Genomic DNA, 21659 nt, shown 5'->3' on the forward strand with positions numbered 1-21659 from the left:
GATTACCTCTATAATCCAGATGCATAATCCCACTTGGGCTGATTGCCAGCAATTACTTATGACATTGTTTAATAACGAGGAAAGAACTCGGATAAATCAGGCGGCAATTAAAGCGCTTGAAGAAGTGGCCCGTACTCAAAATCAGGCCAACCCGGCAGCATGGGCCGCAGCCCATTATCCAAACACAGATCCGAATTGGAATGTTAATGGCGCAGATATGGCCCGTTTAAGAGCTTACAGGGACGCCATTATTGCTGGCCTCCCCCATGCCTCACTTGCCTAATCTATAGACTGCCCCCCCATTCCTCACTTGCCTAATCTATAGGATCTCTCTCCCCCCATCCCTCACTTGCCTAATCTATAGGCTGCCCCCCCCATGCCTCACTTGCCTAATCTATAGGCTGCCCCCCATGCCTCACTTGCCTAATCTATAGGCTGCCCCCCCATGCCTCACTTGCCTAATCTATAGGCTGCCCCCATGCCTCACTTGCCTAATCTATAGGCTGCCACCCCTTGCCTCACTTGCCTAATCTATAGGCTGTCCCCCCATGCCTAATCTATAGGCTGCCCCCATGCCTCACTTGCCTAATCTATAGGCTGCCCTCCCCATGCCTCACTTGCGTAATCTATAGACTGCCCCCCCATTCCTCACTTGCCTAATCTATAGGATCTCTCTCCCCCATCCCTCACTTGCCTAATCTATAGGCTGCCCCCCATGCCTCACTTGCCTAATCTATAGGCTGCCCCCATGCCTCACTTGCCTAATCTATAGGCTGCCCCCCCATGCCTCACTTGCCTAATCTATAGGCTGCCCCCCATGCCTCACTTGCCTAATCTATAGGCTGCCCCCCAGCCTCACTCCCCTAATCTATAGGCTGCCACCCCTTGCCTCACTTGCCTAATCTATAGGCTGTCCCCCCATGCCTAATCTATAGGCTGCCCCCCATGCCTCATTTGCCTAATCTATAGGCTGCCCTCCCCATGCCTCACTTGCGTAATCTATAGACTGCCCCCCCATTCCTCACTTGCCTAATCTATAGGATCTCTCTCCCCCATCCCTCACTTGCCTAATCTATAGGCTGCCCCCCATGCCTCACTTGCCTAATCTATAGGCTGCCCCCCATGCCTCACTTGCCTAATCTATAGGCTGCCCCCCCATGCCTCACTTGCCTAATCTATAGGCTGCCCCCCATGCCTCACTTGCCTAATCTATAGGCTGCCCCCCAGCCTCACTCCCCTAATCTATAGGCTGTCCCCCCATGCCTAATCTATAGGCTGCCCGCCATGCCTCATTTGCCTAATCTATAGGCTGCCCTCCCCCATGCCTCACTTGCCTCATCTATAGACTGCCCCCCATGCCTCACTTGCCTAATCTATAGGATTTCTCTCCCCCCATCCCTCACTTGCCTAATCTATAGGCTGCCCCCCCATGCCTCACTTGCCTAATCTATAGGCTGCCCCCCCATGCCTAACTTGCCTTATCTATAGGGTCTCTCTCACCCCATCCCTCACTTGCCTAATCTATAGGCTCTCTCCCCCCATCCCTCACTTGCCTAATCTACAGGCTCTCTCCCCCCATCCCTCACTTGCCTAATCTATAGGCTATTTTAAACCCTCCCCCCCACCCCATCCCTCACTTACCTGATCTGTAGGCTATCTGCAGCTTCCTATCCCTGTCTCTCTCCATACACCTGGCCGGCACCAGTATTGCAGTTCATTTTAAATCTCACACGAAAAATAGCAGAACAAGCTGAAAAATCCAGGGGGCGTCTGCAGGGAATTTTTCAGCTTGTGCTGCTATTTTTCGTTTGTGTGTGAGAATAAAGTGCAATACCGGCGCCGGCCAGTAGGTGGCGCTGTGAACGGGAAAAAAGGCAGGGATAGGAAGCTACAGCGTATCCCTGCTTGTCTCTCCTGCCTGCATTCGCAGGGGAGCAGCACAGGGAGGAAGCAGGCTACAGGTCAGGTAAGTGAGGGACGGGGGAGGCAGCCTACAGATCAGGTAAGTGAGGCATGAGGGGGAGGCGCACTACAGATCAGGTAAGTGAGGCATGGGGAGGGAGACAGCCTACAGGAAGGTAAGGTAGAATGAGCAGAAAGGTTCTGCAAGGGGCAGGAGGGGTCAGCAAGTAATAGGAAGGGTAGGAAAGGTTTGCAGGAGGGTAGAGTAGCATGAACAGGAAGGGTCAGCAAGGAGCAGGAAGGGTCAGCAAGGAGTAGGAAGGGTCTGCAGGGGGCAGGAAGGGTCTGTAAGGAGCAGGAGGGGGCAGAAAGACTCAGAAGGAGCACAAAGGTTAAGTAGGAGAAGGAAAATAAAGGGCCTACAAGGAACAGAAAGAGTCAGCAAGGAGCTGGAAGGGGCTGCAAGAAGCTGGAAGGACAGAAAGAAGCAGGAAGGGTCTGCAATGAGAAGAAAGGGGCAGGAAGGGACAAAAGGAGCACAACGGTGAATGAGCACGAAGGTAAAATAGGAGAAGGAACAAAAAAGAACAGCAAGGAGCAGGAAGGTAAAGTAAGAGAAGGAGCAGGAAGGAGAAGGAACATAAATGAGCAGGAAGGGGCAGCAAGGAACACAATGGTAAGGGAGCAGAAAGAATCAGAATGAGCATAAAGGTAAAGTAGTAGAAGGAACAGAAATGGTCTAAAAGGAGCAGAATGGGCAGCAAGGAGCAGTAAAGGACAAAAGGAGTCAAAAAGTCAGGAGCACAAAGAAAAAATCAGGAGCACAAAGGTAAAGTAGGAGAAAAAGTAGAAAGGAGAAGGAACAGAAATGAGCAGAAAGGGACATCAAGGTGCACTGACGGTCAGCAATGATCTGGAAGCTGCAGAAGGAGCAGAAAGGAACAGAAATGAGCAGGAAGGGTCTGCAAGGTGCAAAAAGAGTCAACAAGGAGCAGAAAGGGGCAGGAAGGGACAGAAGGAGCACAAATGTAAACAAGCAAAAAGAATCAGAAGGAGCACAAAGGTAAAGTAGGAGAAGGAGCAGAAAGGGACAGCAATGAGCTGGAAGGGGCATAAGGAGCAAGAAGGTAAAGTAGGAGAAGGTGCAGAAAGCGTCTGCAAGAATCAGAAAGGGGCAGCAGGAGCAGGAAGGAACAGAAGGAGCACAAAGGTAAAGGAGCAGAAAGAATCAGAAGGAGCACAAAGGTAAAGTAGGAGAAGGAGGAGGAAGGGACATGAGGAGCACAAAGGTAAAGGAGCAGAAAGAATCAGAAGGAGCAGAGAGGAGAAGGTACAAAGGTAAAGTAGGAGAAGGAACAGAAATGAGCAGGAAGGGTCAACAATGATCTGGAAGGGGCAGAAGGAGCACAAAGATAAAGTAGGAAAAGGAACAGAAATGAGCAGCTAGGAGCAGGAAGGGTATGCAAGAAGCAGGATCGCGCAGCTAGGGGCAGCAAAGAGCAGGAAGGGTCTGAAAGAAGCAGGAGGGCGCAGCGAGGAGCAGGAAGGGCTTGCAAGGAAAAGGAAGGGTCTGCAAGGAGCAGAAAGGGATCAGAAAGAGAAAGGAGCAGAAGGGGCACAAAATAAGTAGAAAGTAGCAGAAAAGTAAAGGAGCAGAAGGAGCCAAGGAGGAGAGAAGACAGTGACGGCTGAAAATGGGCCTATCCCGTTTCGTCCGAAAACGGGTCAAATTTGGCAAAATTAAATTAAATTATTGGGGGGGGGGGGGCGACAGAGGTGGAAAGAACACTATAGGACAGGGGAGGGGGGAAAGAACACTATAGGACAGGGGAGGAGGGAAAGAACACTATGGGACAGGGGAGGGGGGAAAGAACACTATGGGACAGGGGAGGGGGGAAAGAACACTATGGGACAGGAGAGGGGGGGAAAGAACACTATGGGACAGGGGAAGGGGGGAAAGAACACTATGGGACAGGGGAAGGGGAAAAGAACACTATGGGACGAGGGGGAAAGAACACTATGGGACATGGGGGAAGAACACTATGGGACGGGGAGGGAGAAAAGAACACTATGGGACTGGGGAGGAGGGGAGAAACACTATGGGACTGGGGAGGAGGGGGGAAAAACACCAAAAAAGAGGGAGGGGAGAGGAACATTAAGCGGGGGGGGGGGGGACAACTAAAAGAGAAGGGAGAAGGGAAGCTTTTCATATTAGATTAAACTCATTAAAAAGTCTACTATTAATAAAATTATAGGATAAAAACTTTTTAAAATCATCTGGAGAAAAAAAGTCATTTTTGGTTTCAGTTTCCAGCCAAGGGCATCCTGAATTTTCGGTTTCAGTTTCGGCCCAGAATTTTCATTTCGATGCATCCCTTGTGTCAAATAAAGGAGAAGAAAATGAGATTGGAGCAGGAAGGACAAGTGAAGTGATCTCTCCACTTCATTCTGGACACCACATCATAAGGCTTTGGTACCTGGGCCTGGCAGCGAAACTTTGGACCTTCTCATCTCCCATAGTTGTGACACCATAGTTGTGAACACAGTATTCGCCCTGGCTTTATGTGATAATGACTATGCTCCTCCCCTTCATGACACTGTCAAAAAGGGGCCAAGCATGGATGTCATTACAATTATGACCCGCCGGAAAAATTCCTGCGGACGCCAATGCACACACACACACTGCATCCACTACCCACACTGCATCCACTACACACACAAGCACACTGCATCCACTAAACAAACAAACACATTGAATCCACTACACAAACACACACTGCATTTACTAATCAAATACTCTCACTGCATGCACTACACACACATATAAATATTCTTGAAAACATAAAACAAATCTGACTGGCATGTATATTTTATGCATTTACCACTTAAAGGATCACTATATTCAACATATAAAAGCAAGAAAGACAGGTCCCCTAGCCTTCTTTCTTGCTTTTATATGAACTTGCCCCTAATAAAAGATAAACCTGAGCTTTTTTTTATCATTAAAACTTACCTCCGTTCCAGCGCCGAGCTCATCGTCAGGCCACGCTGCCTTCTTCGTCAAAATTACGAAATCGCAGAGCCCAATAGGATGCTCTCGTGCGCATGCGCGGCTTCACGCTGCACCAACCAGGTTCTTCATAGAACGGCATTAAATGCCGCTATACGAAAGAACTGAGCACTCTACCGCGAATGTGCACTGTATGCACGTTCGCGAGCTGAGCTGACTGACAGCTCAGCTCGCTGTCTATGCCCACCCCCCTCCTACGGCAACCCTCCAGCCCAAAGTTAGTATACAAACACTATATATAGAGAAATCTCTATACATAGTGTTTGTATACAAACACACACATTTTAAATAAATATTGTTAAACATACACACACACACACACTCTATTTCTATCTATATCTATCTATCTATCTATCTATTTCTTTTTTTTAATATATTATCTTTTTTATTTTCCAAAGACAAATCAGGACACAATATATAATACATGTTTTGTTTCACAACATTAACCCATTGCTCCATTAAGATCAAATCCTTACGAGCAGTTCGTCTTTCCTGCAACATTTTTTTATGCAGAAGGCGATAAGAGTGGCCGACTACTGGTGCCAATGATAAAGAAGAAATGCTCTGCGATCTACATAGCCAAAATGCGAAACTCCGATGGCAAGGTATGCCCCCTTCCAGACCAGATCGCAGCAGTGATGAAAGACTACTACTCCTGCCTATAAGGTGTGCCTCCACACATGGCTGGCGCAGCTGTTAGGCGAACTAGGCATTCGCCTAGGACGCCGTCTTGCTGGGGGCACTGGTGGGCTGCTTGCCCCTGTCTGGGGCCGCAGCGCTGTGCAAGCGGCTTTTGAGCCACCCCCAGTGCCGGACAGATCCTCAAGGCGCCTGAAGGTGGGGGCACTGAGAGGAACCCTGTTACAGTGGGGCCAGGAGGTGTCCATCTGGTCACCTCAGGGCACGCCCGAAGCTGTGTTAGGTAAGGCAGAGCAGGCACCTGCTTACCTTGATTGCAGGTGCCTGCTCTGCCAACAAAGGCCAGTCACCGTTCGTAGGAGAGAGGGACGGAAAAGTCAGGTGGTGATGGAGGCTGTTCTTGCAGCCTCTCACTCCTCCATCACGCACCCTCTGTGATGCCGGAATATGACATCATTCCGACCCCAGCATACTAAACAGCGGGCGGGAGGAGTAAGAAGCTGCCCCACGCTGGACCCCAGGGAGGTAAGTGTTTGAGTGTGTGTCTGTCAGTGAGTGAGTGTCTGCCTGTGTGTGTGTCAGTGAGTGAGTGTATGTATGTCAGTTAGTGTCTGTGTGTCAGTGAGTGTCTGTGTGTGTCTGTCAGTGAGTGAGTGTATGTCTGTCAGTAAGTGTGTGTGTGTATGTCTGTCAGTGAGTGTGTGTTTGTGTCTGTCAGTGAATTAGTGTATGTCTGTCAGTCAGTGAGTGTCTGTCAGTGAGTGTCTGTATGTGTGTCTGTCTGTATGTCAGTGAGTGTGTGTGTCTGTCAGTGAGTAAGTGTATGTCTGTCAGTGAAAGTATGTTTGTGTGTCTGTCAGTGGGTAAGTGTATGTAAGTCAGTGAGTGAGTGTATGTCTGTCAATAAGTGTCTGCGTGTGTGTGTGTGTCTGTCAGTGAGTGAATGTATTCTGTCAGTGAGTTTCTGTGTGTATGTGTCAGCGAGTGAGTGTATGTCTGTCAGTGAGTGTGTGTGTCTGTCAGTGAGTGAGTGACATGGGGGGGGGGGCGGCAAAATGGATCTTTGCCTAGGGTGGCAGAAATCCTTGCACCGGCCCTGCCTCCACACAACCTGCTACCCATCAACGCACCGCAAATATCCACACTTACCTTTCAAAACACTATCCTCCTCTCAACCCTTCGTTAGGGTCACAACGTTAGTTTGGTACGCATTTGTCCCAAAACTATTTTTTTCCTCATTCCCCACCCCCCTCTTGCCCCTGACCCACCACCCAGACTTTGCTCCAGGCGAGAGCAGGAGAGGATTAACTGACATACTCCCACAGGAGATACCGTAAATGCACCATGCAGTGGAGGACAGCAGACTAAAACCACTAGACAAACTTACAAACAGCCCTAATTCCACCTTCCTGATACAATTCAGGTATGCCAAGTTACAATAGTAATGGGGCGTAACCCCAGGAGAGAAACTAGACAAATTGAACCAAAAGTGTGTACCCAGGGCCGGTGCTAGGATTTTTGACTACACAGGCGAAGATGCATTTTGATGCCCCCCCCCCCCCCCCGCACCCAAAAAAACCCAATGCATCTTCACCTCTGTGTCTCGTAGCCCCCCTTTTGAATTTTACCCCCATTAGTGTTGCATATCCACTCTCTTACCCCTCTGGTCCCTTTGTGCCTTACACCCCCCTTTAGTGTGTCTCATACAACCCCTCTTATGTATTTCTTACTTCCCCGTCAGCCCCTTTCTTCCCCCCAACCCCTTTCTATCTCTATTTTTCTCCCATATAGACATAGACATAGATACAGGCAAAAATACATACATGCACAAATACACAAACATACAGACACACAACCATACAAGCACACAGACATAATTATTCAGGCACACAGTCATAAAAGGCACACAATCAAACAAACACAGTCATACAATTTACACATACAGGTACATTGTCGTACAAACACAGACATACATTCATACAGACACAGGCACACACAAAAATACAGACACAGACATAAAGAAACATAGAGATTGGCATATAGAGAAATACATTCACAGTGATACAGAGACATACATACGCAGACAGTCATAAAGAGACATACAGACAAGGCATACAGAGACATACATACACAGACAAACAAAGAACCCTGCACACTGATACCGTGTAAATGCTCCGGCCATCCACAGTGATAGATGCTCCGTGCAGGGCCGGTGCAAGTATTTTTGGGTACATAGGCGAAGATGTATTTTTCCGCCCCCCCCCCCCATTCAAAAATAACATCTTCACCTATGTGCCTCTTGACCAGCCCCTCTCCCCGTCCATTATTGGTCCCCTCCCTTCCCTGCCCTTAGTGTTCTTCTGACAGTCACACACACTCAATGACAAACACAGAGACTCACTGATCTGACACACACACACTGATTGACACTCATTGACAGACACACTGATAGTCACACACAGACTCAATGACAAAGATACTCTCACTGATTTGACAGACATTCACACACTGACAGACACACACATACACTGACACACTTACATGCAACACTCATACAATCACTTACAGACACACATACACTCACTCACGCACACACTCACAGTCACACATACACTCACGCACACACTCAGTCACTCACAGACACACATACACTCACGCACACACTCAGTCACTCACAGACACACATACACTCACGCACACACACACACATACACTCACTCACGCACACAGACACACATACACTCACTCACGCACACACTCAGTCACTCACAGACACACATACACTCACGCACACACTCAGTCACTCACAGACACACATACACTCACTCACGCACACACTCACAGTCACTCACAGACACACATACACTCACGCACACACTCACAGACACACATACACTCACTCACGCACACACTCACAGACACACATACACTCACTCACGCACACACTCACAGACACACATACACTCACTCACGCACACACTCACAGTCACTCACAGACACACATACACTCACACACTCACACACAGTCACTCACAGACACACAGTCACTCACTCACTCACGCACACACTCACTCACACAGAGACACATACTCACAGACACTCACACACACACAGACACTCACACAGAGACACATACACACTCACAGACACATACACACTCACACAGAGACACATACTCACTCACAGACACATACACACAGACACTCACACAGACACACACACTCACTCACAGACACACAGACAGACATTCTCACACACAGACACATCACATACATTCACAAATTATTTTAATACATAAATAATATCCACCCAGCCTCCCTACCTGGAGAGCTGGTGTGGATCATTCCCTGGGGTCCAGTGGGGCTGCAGGCAGGGGTGTATCCTGGTTTTGTGCTGCCCTAGGCAGGACAAAACTCAGGCGCCCCCCTCACCCCCACCCCCCCCCCCCCGCCACCCCCACCCAACCCTTCCCCCGCCTTCTAAATACACACACACTGACAGATACGCATCCATTAGCTAACTGTTAGCTAATGGATGCGTATCTGTCAGTGTGTGTGTGTGAGTGTATGAGTGTGTCTGTGTGTGAGTGTGTCTGTTAGTGAGTGTGTCTGTTAGTGAGTGTGTCTGTTAGTGTGTGTGTCTGTTAGTGTGTGTGTCTGTTAGTGTGTGTGTCTGTTAGTGTGTGTGTCTGTTAGTGTGTGTATGTCAGTGTGTGTGAGTGTCTGTTAGTGAGTGTGTGAGTGTGTCTGTTAGCTGCTAACAGACACACTCACACACTCACTAACAGACACACTCACACACACTGACATACACACACTAACAGACACACACAGTCAGACACACACACACACTCTAACAGACACACTCACACACACACACTCTAACAGACAAACAGACACACTCACACACACTAACAGACACACTCACACACACTAACAGACACACACACTAACAGACACACTAACAGACACACTCACTAACAGACACACACTAACAGACACACACTAACAGACACACTCACACACACTAACAGACACACTCACACACACACAGTCAGACACACACACACACTAACAGACACACTCACTCACATTAACTCATTTTTTTTTTAATTTACCCCCCCAGCCTCCTTACCTTTGGGAATGCTGGGGGGGTTCTCCCTCTCCCTGGGGTCTAGTGGGGCTGCCGGTCGGGCTGCTGGGCTGGTTGCTGGGCGGGCGGCTGGCGAGGGAGCACTTCCTCTGAGCTGTCTGCTCAGCTCCCTCGCGCGCCGCAGAGTGAGGCTGGGAGGCGGAGCCGGAATATGACGTCATATTCCGGCTCCCAGCCTCACTCTGCGGCGCGCGAGGGAGCTGAGCAGACAGCTCAGAGGAAGTGCTCCCTCGCCAGCCGCCCGCCCGCCCAGCAACCAGCCCAGCAGCCCGCCGGCCGCCCAGCATGCCTTGTTAGCCGCAAGGCTAACAAGGCATTTGCCCTGGGCGTTTGGGGGCGGCTTTTTTTGCCGCCCCCTGGAAAATGCCGCCCAAGGCAAATGCCTTGTTTGCCTCGCGGCAAATACGCCCCTGGCTGCAGGGCGGCGTGCGGCAGGGCTGCGATCAGGCGCTGCGAGGGAGCTCTAACCTCTCTGCTCTGCTCCCTCGCGGGCTGTCTGCTGATGCCGCGGGAGCCGGAATATGACGTCATATTCCGGCTCCCGCGGCATCACTAGACAGCGCGCGAGGGAGCAGAGCAGAGAGGTTAGAGCTCCCTCGCAGCGCCTGATCGCAGCACTGCCGCACTGGGGGCGGAGATGGTGGCCGGCAGGAGGGAGCGCTTCCCTCCTGCCGGTCACTGAAATCTTGCGCCCCCGGAGCCGGTGCGCCCTAAGGCGGCCGCCTGTGCCGCCTTATGGACGCGCCGGCCCTGGCTCCGTGTCAGGCAGACATCGCTGGATCCACCGGTAAAGTCTTCAAAAGGAATAAACGCAGGCAATACTCCAATAGTAAGGATGGTATATTTATTGATAGGTGAACCACCCCATAGAAAGTGTGACGTTTCAGCTCAGCAGAGCCTTAATCATGCAATAATGCTCTGCTGAAGCCAAAACGTTGCACTTTCTTTGGGGTGGTTCACCTATCAATAAATATACCATTATTACTATTAGAGTGTTGCGTGCATTTATTCATTTTGAATACATACAGAGACATACAGACTGTATGACGGTCTGTGTATGTACACAGGATGGCTAAAAGATAGATCCCCATCTGTCGTATTGATGTGGATTCTTTTCTGCAAACCAATAAGTTTGAATGACTATCTGTTCCTGTCCAAATTAAAAATAATAAAGTTGCGTGCACGCAGAAGTAAATTCACACTGAGACACAGGGTTCAGGTTAATGAAAGAACTTCGGAATGGTTTAATCCAAAAATGAGTGCGCAGACCCTTTTAAAGGCATTATTACATCACTGAAGAATTCAAAATAACAACAAGTAAACATTATTAATTGGTTTAGGTGTTAAGTGGTTAGTCAAATGCCCTCCCATCAAGAGGTGGTGACATTCTTGACACGGGAGTGGACACAGGATGTAGGTGCCATCTTGTTAGCGCGAGGTGTCCACTCGATGGGAGGGGTGCTTTGGCAGCAATTTTGAGTAGTTGGCATTATTAGTTTCAAAGCTTAATTTTCAAGGTCTTTTAGTAGATACACATTTTATTATTCAGCTGACACATACTTTATTGAGATCAACATGTCGCTCAACGGCCACAATGTTTCATTCTTGATGAACACATTGTTCCGCTGACGCACATTTCTCCCTGATCAAGTATTCTTTTATGCTGATTTCATAAATTCTATAATTCTACAACAGTGCAACTTCAACAATGCTTTGAAAGCTGGGGCTCTACCGATTCCCCATGCTTGCAGGATTGTATTTAGCACGTTGCAGTATTTGTGTGTTTGACTGTAAGCATGTGTTTGTATAGAGTATGTTTGTGTGAATGTAGGGGTGAGTTTGTATGTAGTGTTGGCGTTTGAATGCAAGCATGCATTTACGTGTAGTGTTGGGTTTTTTAATGCAGGTGTGTGTTTATATATAATTTTGGTGTTTGTATGTAGTGTTGACATTTGAATGCAGGGGTGTTTGTATGTAGTGTTGACATTTGAATGCAGGGGTGTGTTTGTATGTAGTGTTGAAGTTTGCATGCAGGTGGTTATTTGTGTGTAGTGTTGGTGTTTGAATGTTGAGATGTATGCACATATACACATACACTGCCACACACGCACACACTGTGATACACATACACTGTGATACACACACTGACACATATGCAGATACACATATACACAAACTGATACACATTCAGATAGACAGACACACATATACAGATACACACAAACACTGACAGACATACAGATAAACACACAGTGACATACAGACACACTGACAGACATACAGATACACACATACACAATGATAGACATACAGATACACAAACAGACACACTGACAGACATACACACACAAAGATACAGTAACAGACAGACATACACAGACACACTGACAGACATATAGATACACACAGACACACTGACAGACAGATATATACACACACAGACACACTGACAGACATGCAAAGCAAACAAAAATATGAGTGGAGCTTCAATTTACCTTTTCAGACAATAATATTGTACAACTGGACAAGATGCTATTATAATAATCTGCAAATAATAAACAATAAACAAACAAATCTTAGTGCAGATGGTTTTCACAGAAATATGTGTGAGAAAATAATAGATGGGTAACTCACAAACGTAGAGCCAATAAAACACTTGGCTCTGGTGGAAAGTGCCTCTGGATCTTTTAAGGGAGATCCCACACCTTCTTTCAATCTCCTCCTGGTCTCCTCCACTTTGAACCAAAATAATAGGAATAGAGAAGGGCAGCTCCAAGGAAGGTTTTAACAAAATTTATTTGTATATGTAAAAAATAATAATGAATATAAAATGATGCAAAGATCAATAAAATTTATATCTAGGCGCTTTCCGCCAGAGCCAAGTGTTTTATTGGCTCTACGTTTGTGAGTTACCCATCTATTATTTTCTCACACATATTTCTATGAAAACCATCTGCACTAAGATTTGTTTGTTTATTGTTTATTATTTGCAGATTATTATAATAGCATCTTGTCCAGTTGTACAATATTATTGTCTGAAAAGGTAAATTGAAGCTCCACTTATATTTTTGTTTGCTTTGCATGTTCTATGTTGTGAAGGTTAAGGGATTCCTTCACTTAAGTGTAAGAGCTCACTTTCACCTTACTGTTACTGTGGATACACCGTTTTTTTTCGTCTTACACTGACAGACATACACACACGGACACTGACAGACAGGAACACACAAGACACTGACAGACAGAAACACACACAGACACACTGACAGACAGATATATACACACACAGACACACTGACAGACATACACACACGGACACTGACAGACAGAAACACACAAGACACTGACAGACAGAAACACACACAGACACAGTGACAGACAGATATATACACACACACAGACACACTGACAGACAGAAACACACACAGACACACTGACAGACATACAGGCACACTGCCAGACATACACACACACAAACACACACACACACACAAAGACACACTAACAGACAGACATACACACACACACATGCTGATCAAAAAATACACTTTTCTAGCCATAGACAGGAGGGTGGCTTACCTGGGGAGTGCTGGCTCAGGTAGTTGGGAGTTGGAGCTAGTCCTGCCCAGCCCCCCTCCTATCTGCAGTCTTCTTGGGAGGAAGTCCTCCCATGCTGACATGAAGGTGGCCGACATGAAGGTGGCCGGCGGTAGCACCACCCCTGCTGGGCGCGCTGTGTGCTACAGAGGGAGCAGGGATGTGACTTGTTCATATCCCCGCCCCCTCCACACAGTCCGCGGCAGGAAGGAAGGCTGGTCTGTGGGGATGCTGCTGCCGCTTGGCCACGCTACAAGAAGTGACCGGTAGGAGAGGGGAGCTGTGCGCTTCCCTCCTGCCGGTCACCCCGACATTTGCGCCCCCGGGCCGGTGCGCCCTAAGGCGTCCGCCTGTGCCGCCTTATGGTGCGCCGGCCCTGATACCAGGTCATATCCCGGCTTCCCCTGCCTGCAGGAAGCACAGTGCTCTTCTGGGGTTACAGCAAACCCCGCTCCCCGAGCAGGTAATTGGCTGCAGAGGGATCCCAGCACAGCATCCCCAGACAGCTATAGCAGAGCAGCCCACCGGGAAACCTCTCGGTGGGTGCCCCCCAGAGGCCCGCGCCCTAGGCGAATGCCTTATTCTGCTTAATGGTAGCGACGGCCCTGCTGGTGGGTGTGGCGGGATCGCTGCCTATCCGTGAATTGAGTGTGTTATACTATGTGTGTTCCCCTAGTCTTTTGTGTAATGTGTCCACTCCCCATATCTGGATGCCATGAGGTATATAGAAGCTAATACTCCTGAGAACTCAAGTTTTAACCTGTTCTTCTTCCCATCCAGTAAACCTAGGTATACCAAAACCTACACTGGAAAAACGTTCTATACCTGAGACTCTCAATTCTGGGTTAATAAAGAAAATTAATGAACCCATCTGTACACTACGGGTAAAAGAAAAAAGAATAACTGAAGAGAGATCACCTGAACGCCCTGAAGCCTCAAACAGTACTATTGTACGCCTAAAAGACCTAACTATGTATGAAGAGTTGGAGAAAGAAATTATACATTTTAAAAAAAAATTGTATTTTGGTCTGTATTTGCCCAACTCTCCATCATCCTCACCTGCCCGAACTAATGCCATTCCAACAAAAGGCTACACCCTGCTTAAAACCGGGCCTTTACATGGAAGTTGATGATCATCCAGAAAGACTTCTGTTCCTGGCTCCTGTAACCTATGGACTTACCTTCTTGCTACCTTTCTATTTGAAAACAAACCTGATCAATATTATCAACCTTTTGATACCAACCAGCTCCATACCAGCTTGAACCACTCTTCAATCCTACTTTATTTCCAAACCTGCTCAATACCAGCCTGAACTACGTAACTATCCTGCTTTATCTTGCCAACCTTATTTATACCACCCTGATCCACATAACTATCTGCATTATACCAACCTGCATAACACCAATCTGGACTTTGCTACAAAGTAATATTGCAAGGTGTTATTTTCCTACTTGATTAGTATTCCTTCCAACAGGGGGCTGATCCATTAAAGTTCTTCTTTTCCTGTAATCCTGAAACCTTATTGTTCTGTTTTATTTGTTCTTCTAGTTCAACCTATACTTTTATCTTTAGGTTTTCTTATTATTTACTTACAACCTGTTTAGAACCTATATGGGGCATATTGACTAAACCCCTTTTATTTATCTTCTCTCTCTCTTTCCTTTAATTTCATTTATAGGATTTCCAGTTACTTTAATATGTCCAAACTCACAAATAGATCCTCATGTTAACTCTGGCCAAAGTCTCATATCTGACCTGCTCAAGATCATGACAGTGTGAGTGTATGTGTCCTTATCCGTGTGTGTTTCAGTGTATATGCGTGGTGCAGATTCATGCCAGCAATCAAATGCCAACTCTACATACAAACACTAAACAGAAGTACGCCACTGCTTTGAAATAGCAACAGTACAAGCAAACATACAACCAGAGCTGTATTTAGCGTGAGGCTAACAAGTCATTTGCCTTGGGCGGCACTTTCCAGGGGGCTGCAAAAATCACACCCACACACCCACAAATGCCCCTACAGATGCCTTGTTTACCTTGTGTCATGAGGGGCCCAAGAGTTGGCCGGCTGGACACCTTAGGTGGACGGCAAGTGATGCAGATCTCTGTGCTTTTCTTTACTCTCCCCTGCGCACCCTTGTGTGATGCTGAGAGACGGAATATGACGTTAAGTCATCACTAAGTGACTTCATCCATTGCATTCTCGCCCAGCAGCCATTGCAGCCCAGCAGATACACTGGACCCCAGGAAAGAATCCATTCCAGCTCTCCCAAAGGGAGACTGAGTGGACTTAAATTTAAATAAATATTAATTTGTGAGTGTATGAGAAAATTTGTGTGAATGTGTGTCAGTATCAGCATGTCTGTCAGTGATTGTGTGTGTTTGTGTCTATCAGTAAATGTGTCTGTCAGAGTGTGTGTTTGTGTCTCTCAGTAAATCTGCGTGTGTCTGTCAGTGAATGTGTGTGAAGAAAGTAGACAATGGTCCAGGCACTCAAAGTATAACCAACAATATAGTTTGTTTGTTTTTTGGAACGGTGTACAAGCAAAGTTTTGACTCTTAAATTATCTTTTTTAAAGCTCAGACCTCTTTTGATTGATGCAGTGGCTCCGAGCTTTTGCAGCTCTGCTATGCCGCCGACCAACACGACAAGGAGAACAAACTAAAAAGTATTATCCTTTGGCACCACCAATGAAACTCTCTCAACCATCACACAAAGCAGGGGCAAATGTAGACTAGCCTTTGCATGTGCAACCTGATGCCATAGTGGGCTGTCCGGTCGCACAGCTCTCACACCCTTAAGTAAGGCCCTGAGCAGATAGCACTTGTGTGTTTCATCTTCCAATCCAATGTGGGTCCCAGATTTACATGCACTGGATTGGATCGTGATGCCAATAGCTACATCTTTAGTATACATTAAAAGAAAAAGGTTAACAAATGGTATAGGTGATTTTTTTTTTTTCAGTGGTGTAATTTCCAGAGAAGTGATGATTCTCCTGTAATTAGTAGAGGACAATAAATTATAACACATCTCTAACAGGGCAACCTTTTTTTTGCTGTTGTATTTACTCCCGCCTCCTCTGCAGGGCCGGACTGGCCCACCGGGATACCGGGAAATTTCCCGGTGGGCCGCGGCACCTGGGGGCTGCAGAGGTATGTGCCACCGGGTGGCCGGTCCGGTGGCACACTCAGAGGGGGCCGGCCGCTTTCCACGCTGGTGCCGCCGGGCCGGGTGGCAGCCTCGCCGGTCCGGCGGCACTTCTAATGCTGAGGACGGAAGGAGGAGGAGGAGGAGGGAGGAGCATGTCTCTGTACCATGCTCCCTCGCGGTTCCTGTGCTGTGAATTGTGGGAACCGCGAGGGAGCATGGTACAGAGACATGCTCCTCCCTCCTCCTCCTCCTCCTTCCGTCCTCAGCATTAGAAGTGCCCGGCGGCACCAGCGTGGAAAGCGGCCGGCCCCCTCTGACTCCTCTCAGGTAAATGGAGGAGAGGAGGGGATGGGGGATAATATAGAGACAAAAGGGGGGGGGGGGATAATATAGAGACAAAAGGGGGGGGGATAATATAGAGACAAAAGGGGGGGGGGATAATATAGAGACAAAAGGGGGGGGGGGGATAATATAGAGACAAAAGGGGGGGGGGGATAATATAGAGACAAAAGGGGGGGGGGGGGATAATATAGAGACAAAAGGGGGGGGGATAATATAGAGACAAAAGGGGGGGGATAATATAGAGACAAAAGGGGGGGGGATAATATAGAGACAAAAGGGGGGGATAATATAGAGACAAAAGGGGGGGATAATATAGAGACAAAAAAGGGGGGAATATAGAGACACAAAAGGGGGGGGATAATATAGAGACAAAAGGGGGGATAATATAGAGACAAAAAAGGGGGGATAATATAAAGACAAAACAGGGGGGATAATATAGAGACAAAAAAGGGGGGAATATAGAGACACAAAAGGGGGGGATAATATAGAGACAAAAAAGGGGGGATAATATTGAGACAAAAAAGGGGGGATAATATAAAGACAAAACAGGGGGGATAATATAGAGACAAAAAAGGGGGGGATAATATAGAGACAAAAGGGGGGGATAATATAGAGACAAAAAAGGGGGTATAATATAGAGACAAAAAAGGGGGGCATAATATAGACACACAAAAGGGGGGATAATATAGAGACACAAAAGTGGGGACTATAGAGACACAAAAGGGGGGATAATATAGAGACACAAAAGGGGGGATAATATAGAGACACAAAAGGGGGGGAATATAGAGACACAAAAGGGGGGGGAATATAGAGACACAAAAGGGGGGGGGAATATAGAGACACAAAAGGGGGGATAATATAGAGACAAAAAAGGGGGGGATAATATAGAGACAAAAAAGGGGGGATATAGAGACACAAAGGGGGGGGATAATATAGAGACAAAAAAGGGGGGGATAATATAGAGACACAAAAGGGGGGATAATATAGAGACACAAAAGGGGGGGATAATATAGAGACACAAAAGGGGGGGAATATAGAGACAAAAAAGGGGGGGAAATATAGAGACAAAAAAGGGGGGATAATATAGAGACACAAAAGGGGGGATATAGAGACACAAAAGGGGGGGGAATATAGAGACACAAGGGGGGAATATAGAGACACAAGGGGAGGGGGGGAAATAAAACCGAGATAGGGAAGAAAGAGACAGTGGGAGAATAGAGAGAGACAGAGGGGGAGGGAGAGTGAGACACAAGGGGAGAAAGAGGGGGATAGAGAGATAGTAGAGAGGGAGAGAGAGACAGGGAGAAGGGGGAAAAAGAGACAGAGGGGAAGAGAGAGATACACAAAGGGAGGGAGAGTGAGACACAAGGGGAGAAAGAGGGGGATAGAGAGATGGTAGAGAGAGACAGGGAAAAGGGGGGAAAAGAGACAGAGGGGAAGAGAGATACACAAGGGGAGGGGGAGAAAGAGGCAGAGGGGGAAGAGAGTGACTGGGAAGGAGAGGGGTGACATGGACACAGAGGAGCAGTGAGGGGGAGAAAGAAATATATATATATATATATATATATGACTGGTGGATCCAGGGGGGGCAACGGGCAATTGCCCTTTCCCCCCCAGATGCTCTCCCCTGCTGGCCAATGCAAGGCTGGCACTGTCCAAGCACCATGTGCCTTCACGAACCGGAGGGGAGATCAGAGATATCCCTCCCTGTTCTGGAGGCACCATGCAGGCAGCCAGCAGGGGAGGGAGGAAGAGAGGACCCGGGAGCTCAGCCTGCAGCTCCTCCGGGTCCTTCTTGCGCGAGTACAGAACGTTGCCGCGGTTACAGTGGTAACGCTCCAGCTCTCGCGAGAGTTAACTCTAGCGCTGGAGCTACGGGCTAGAGTTCACTCTCACCACTGCGACCTCTAGCCCCATACACACACCCAGACCCCCCCACACACACAGCCCCACACACCAAACCTTTCACACAAACTGCACCCCTCACACATTGCACCACTGCTCCTATACCCTACTACAGCCCCATATCACAGCAGACCCCAGGTAAGTTGTCAAACTGTTCTTAAACGGTTTGACTACTTACTCTGGGAGCGGGTCCCGGCACTCCTGGCACCATAACCACTACACAGAGCAGTAGTGGTTATTGTGCATGGATTATTTCTTTAAATCTATAAGTGCCCCTCCCAATGTCAGGCTCTGGATCCGCCACTGGTGTGTGTGTGTGTGTATATATATCATGTATATTTATGTGTGTATTAGTTATATATATAGAATTATGCCTATTATATTTACACATGTATTAATGTACATATATATATCCGTAATACACAGAGAAATGTCATTGATATGTACAATATGTAATAAGCAGATATTGGCCCAGTCTTGTTGCTAGGTACATACTCCAGCACAATAACATATTTAAAGTGAAGAGTGCACCCACAGGACCTCAAAATAAACAAGATAACGTAATTTTTTACAGTTGTGCCCTACATACATTCACCATTTCAGTCCCATTACCAAGCTTTCCTTAATATGTCATGGTAGTTGGACTGAAACATTGGTTATATGCAAAGACACGTCTGCTTAAAAAAGCCTATATGTGCTTTTTTTCACGTTGGAGTAATAATTTTTAATCTTAAATGATCTTTTCTAACGCTGTATCTGCACGCTATGCTGGCGCGACGCATTATGGGGCTGGTAAATATTTTTTTCCAGGGCTGCTTTTAGTTCCCAGTCCGGCCCTGCTCCTCTGTAGCTGTTTTTGAAATGGAAAGTGGAAGTACCAGAAGCTGTTCAAGTGGAATTTCATTTAGAAGAAGGTCACTGGATGATCTGCGTCAACTTTCTTAACCTGCAGTAAAGGTAGGCATTTTCAAGACTAGTGTGTGACTGAGGAGGAGATTTCAGTATATGTTTATCCCCATCTTTTTATCTCAATATAGTCTCTCCTATAACTACCTCTAATCTCATATGACAAACAGTGGTTACTTTTAGTAAAAAAGGGATACATAAAGTGAGACTCATATTCTACAGCAAATGTCCCAACACCTGATTGAATGTGTTAGTGAAAGGTGACTCGTGTTGATTCTCTAATGGATTTCTATGAAATAATGACTCATATGTTACATATGTTTGTGCATACATTTTAAATTGTTGCCTATTTTGCAGGGATAGATGGATCTGTTCACTAAATAGTGAGTTGTTCTGAGCTGACAATAGATTTAGTAAGAAAATAATAATATGTTAAAATAGCAGAGCTGGATAGAAATCCTGATTTTAATGAAGAAATATGATCTTGATGTCAGTCGACGTCAGTTCACAAATCTTTACCATTTTGTGTGATGCTGTGAGTTATACATATTACTTCTGTTTTTGTTTTATGTGTGTTATATGTACACAACTCTGTAGTCTGTTTTCTGTCTCGCTTACTATAGCCTACACTTACCAGTCGGTTGCGAACTAGTGAATAGTTTCCTATATCCAGCAGCTGTTTTGATAGATCACATGACTGACTAATTATTGCAGTGTTTAATGCCAGAAAGAGTGTGTATGAGAGTTTTTCATTTCATCACGCACACCTCTGGCACTATCCGCAGTTATTCCCCTTTTAAAGGAGCACTCCATTAAAATTGTTTCATTTTTATGTATTTTTAACAATTTAAAAGATTTTTTTTTTTTTTTTTTTTTAAACCCCAAAGAAAATTTGCATGCACATCTGTATCCCCAGCACTGACTTTCTGTCTGTGCCAGGGACAACACCAATCAGAAATTTCTCATTAAGAAACCTCTGTTCTGAATCCTGAATCCTGAACATGCATGCGATTGCGGTTTTCCAATGAGCTGTTTTGAGCTGCATTCCAGTCTTTGAGAAGGGGAGAAGGCAGGCACGCTCTAGCTCTGTGAAAGAAGAAAATTGAGTGACAGCCATCAAGGTGTTCTAGCCCCCAGTTGTAAAAGTGAAGATTTCTATTGAAATCTGCATTTTTATAAACTGTCACTGACATGATGGACTCCAGACACATAAAGCATTCCAGAAAGCAGAAGTGCTTTATGTGTCTGGATTTTTTCCATAATTATATGTGTTTCATTTGATAGTTTTTATTTTTATTTTTTTTCATTGTTTTATTTATTGAAAAAAGTTTTTTCCATTTTATCATACATATAACAAAATAGTGCAATATACATAAAAGACAAGACAAGTGTGACAATAACAGAACATGTAACTTGCATTGTTACAACTGTTCTAGTCCTAAGTTTAAAGATAATTCCTGAACTAAACGGCTAAGGATATCTTACTAAAGGATAAATTCTATCTTAAAGAACTGTTGTAAAAATAAGTATAAGTGTGGGCTATGGTCGGTCTAAACATCGTTAAAGAGAAAATATCACCGTGGTGAAATTAGCTATCAAAATCTAAAAAAAAAGAAAAATGAAAAGAAATAATTCATTTATTTTCCAAAATTCGAATCCAATTGGTGTATTGGTCTTTTTTATTTATAAGAAGTAAGGAGGAGACTGGCAAATCTTTTTCCATTCGGAGTTGGAATAAGATTTGATTAACAAGCTGACACCTCTGGAAAGAAAGATGTGACTTCCATTGTCTTGCTATTATTATCTTTACCGCCAAAAAGCAATGGTTTACGAGGCACTTGGAAGAAGTGGAAGAAAGTTTCCAATTTGAATGTAACAGTGCTGTATCCGGGCCTTTGATAGTCATTTGATAGTTTTTAAAGTAAGTTCCAGGGGACATCATCATCAATGTATCATTTACCACTTAAGAACGAAGGTCGTAATATGCCATTAAT

Source organism: Pelobates fuscus, chromosome 3, assembly GCF_036172605.1.
Source record: "Pelobates fuscus isolate aPelFus1 chromosome 3, aPelFus1.pri, whole genome shotgun sequence".
Lineage (NCBI taxonomy): Eukaryota > Metazoa > Chordata > Amphibia > Anura > Pelobatidae > Pelobates > Pelobates fuscus.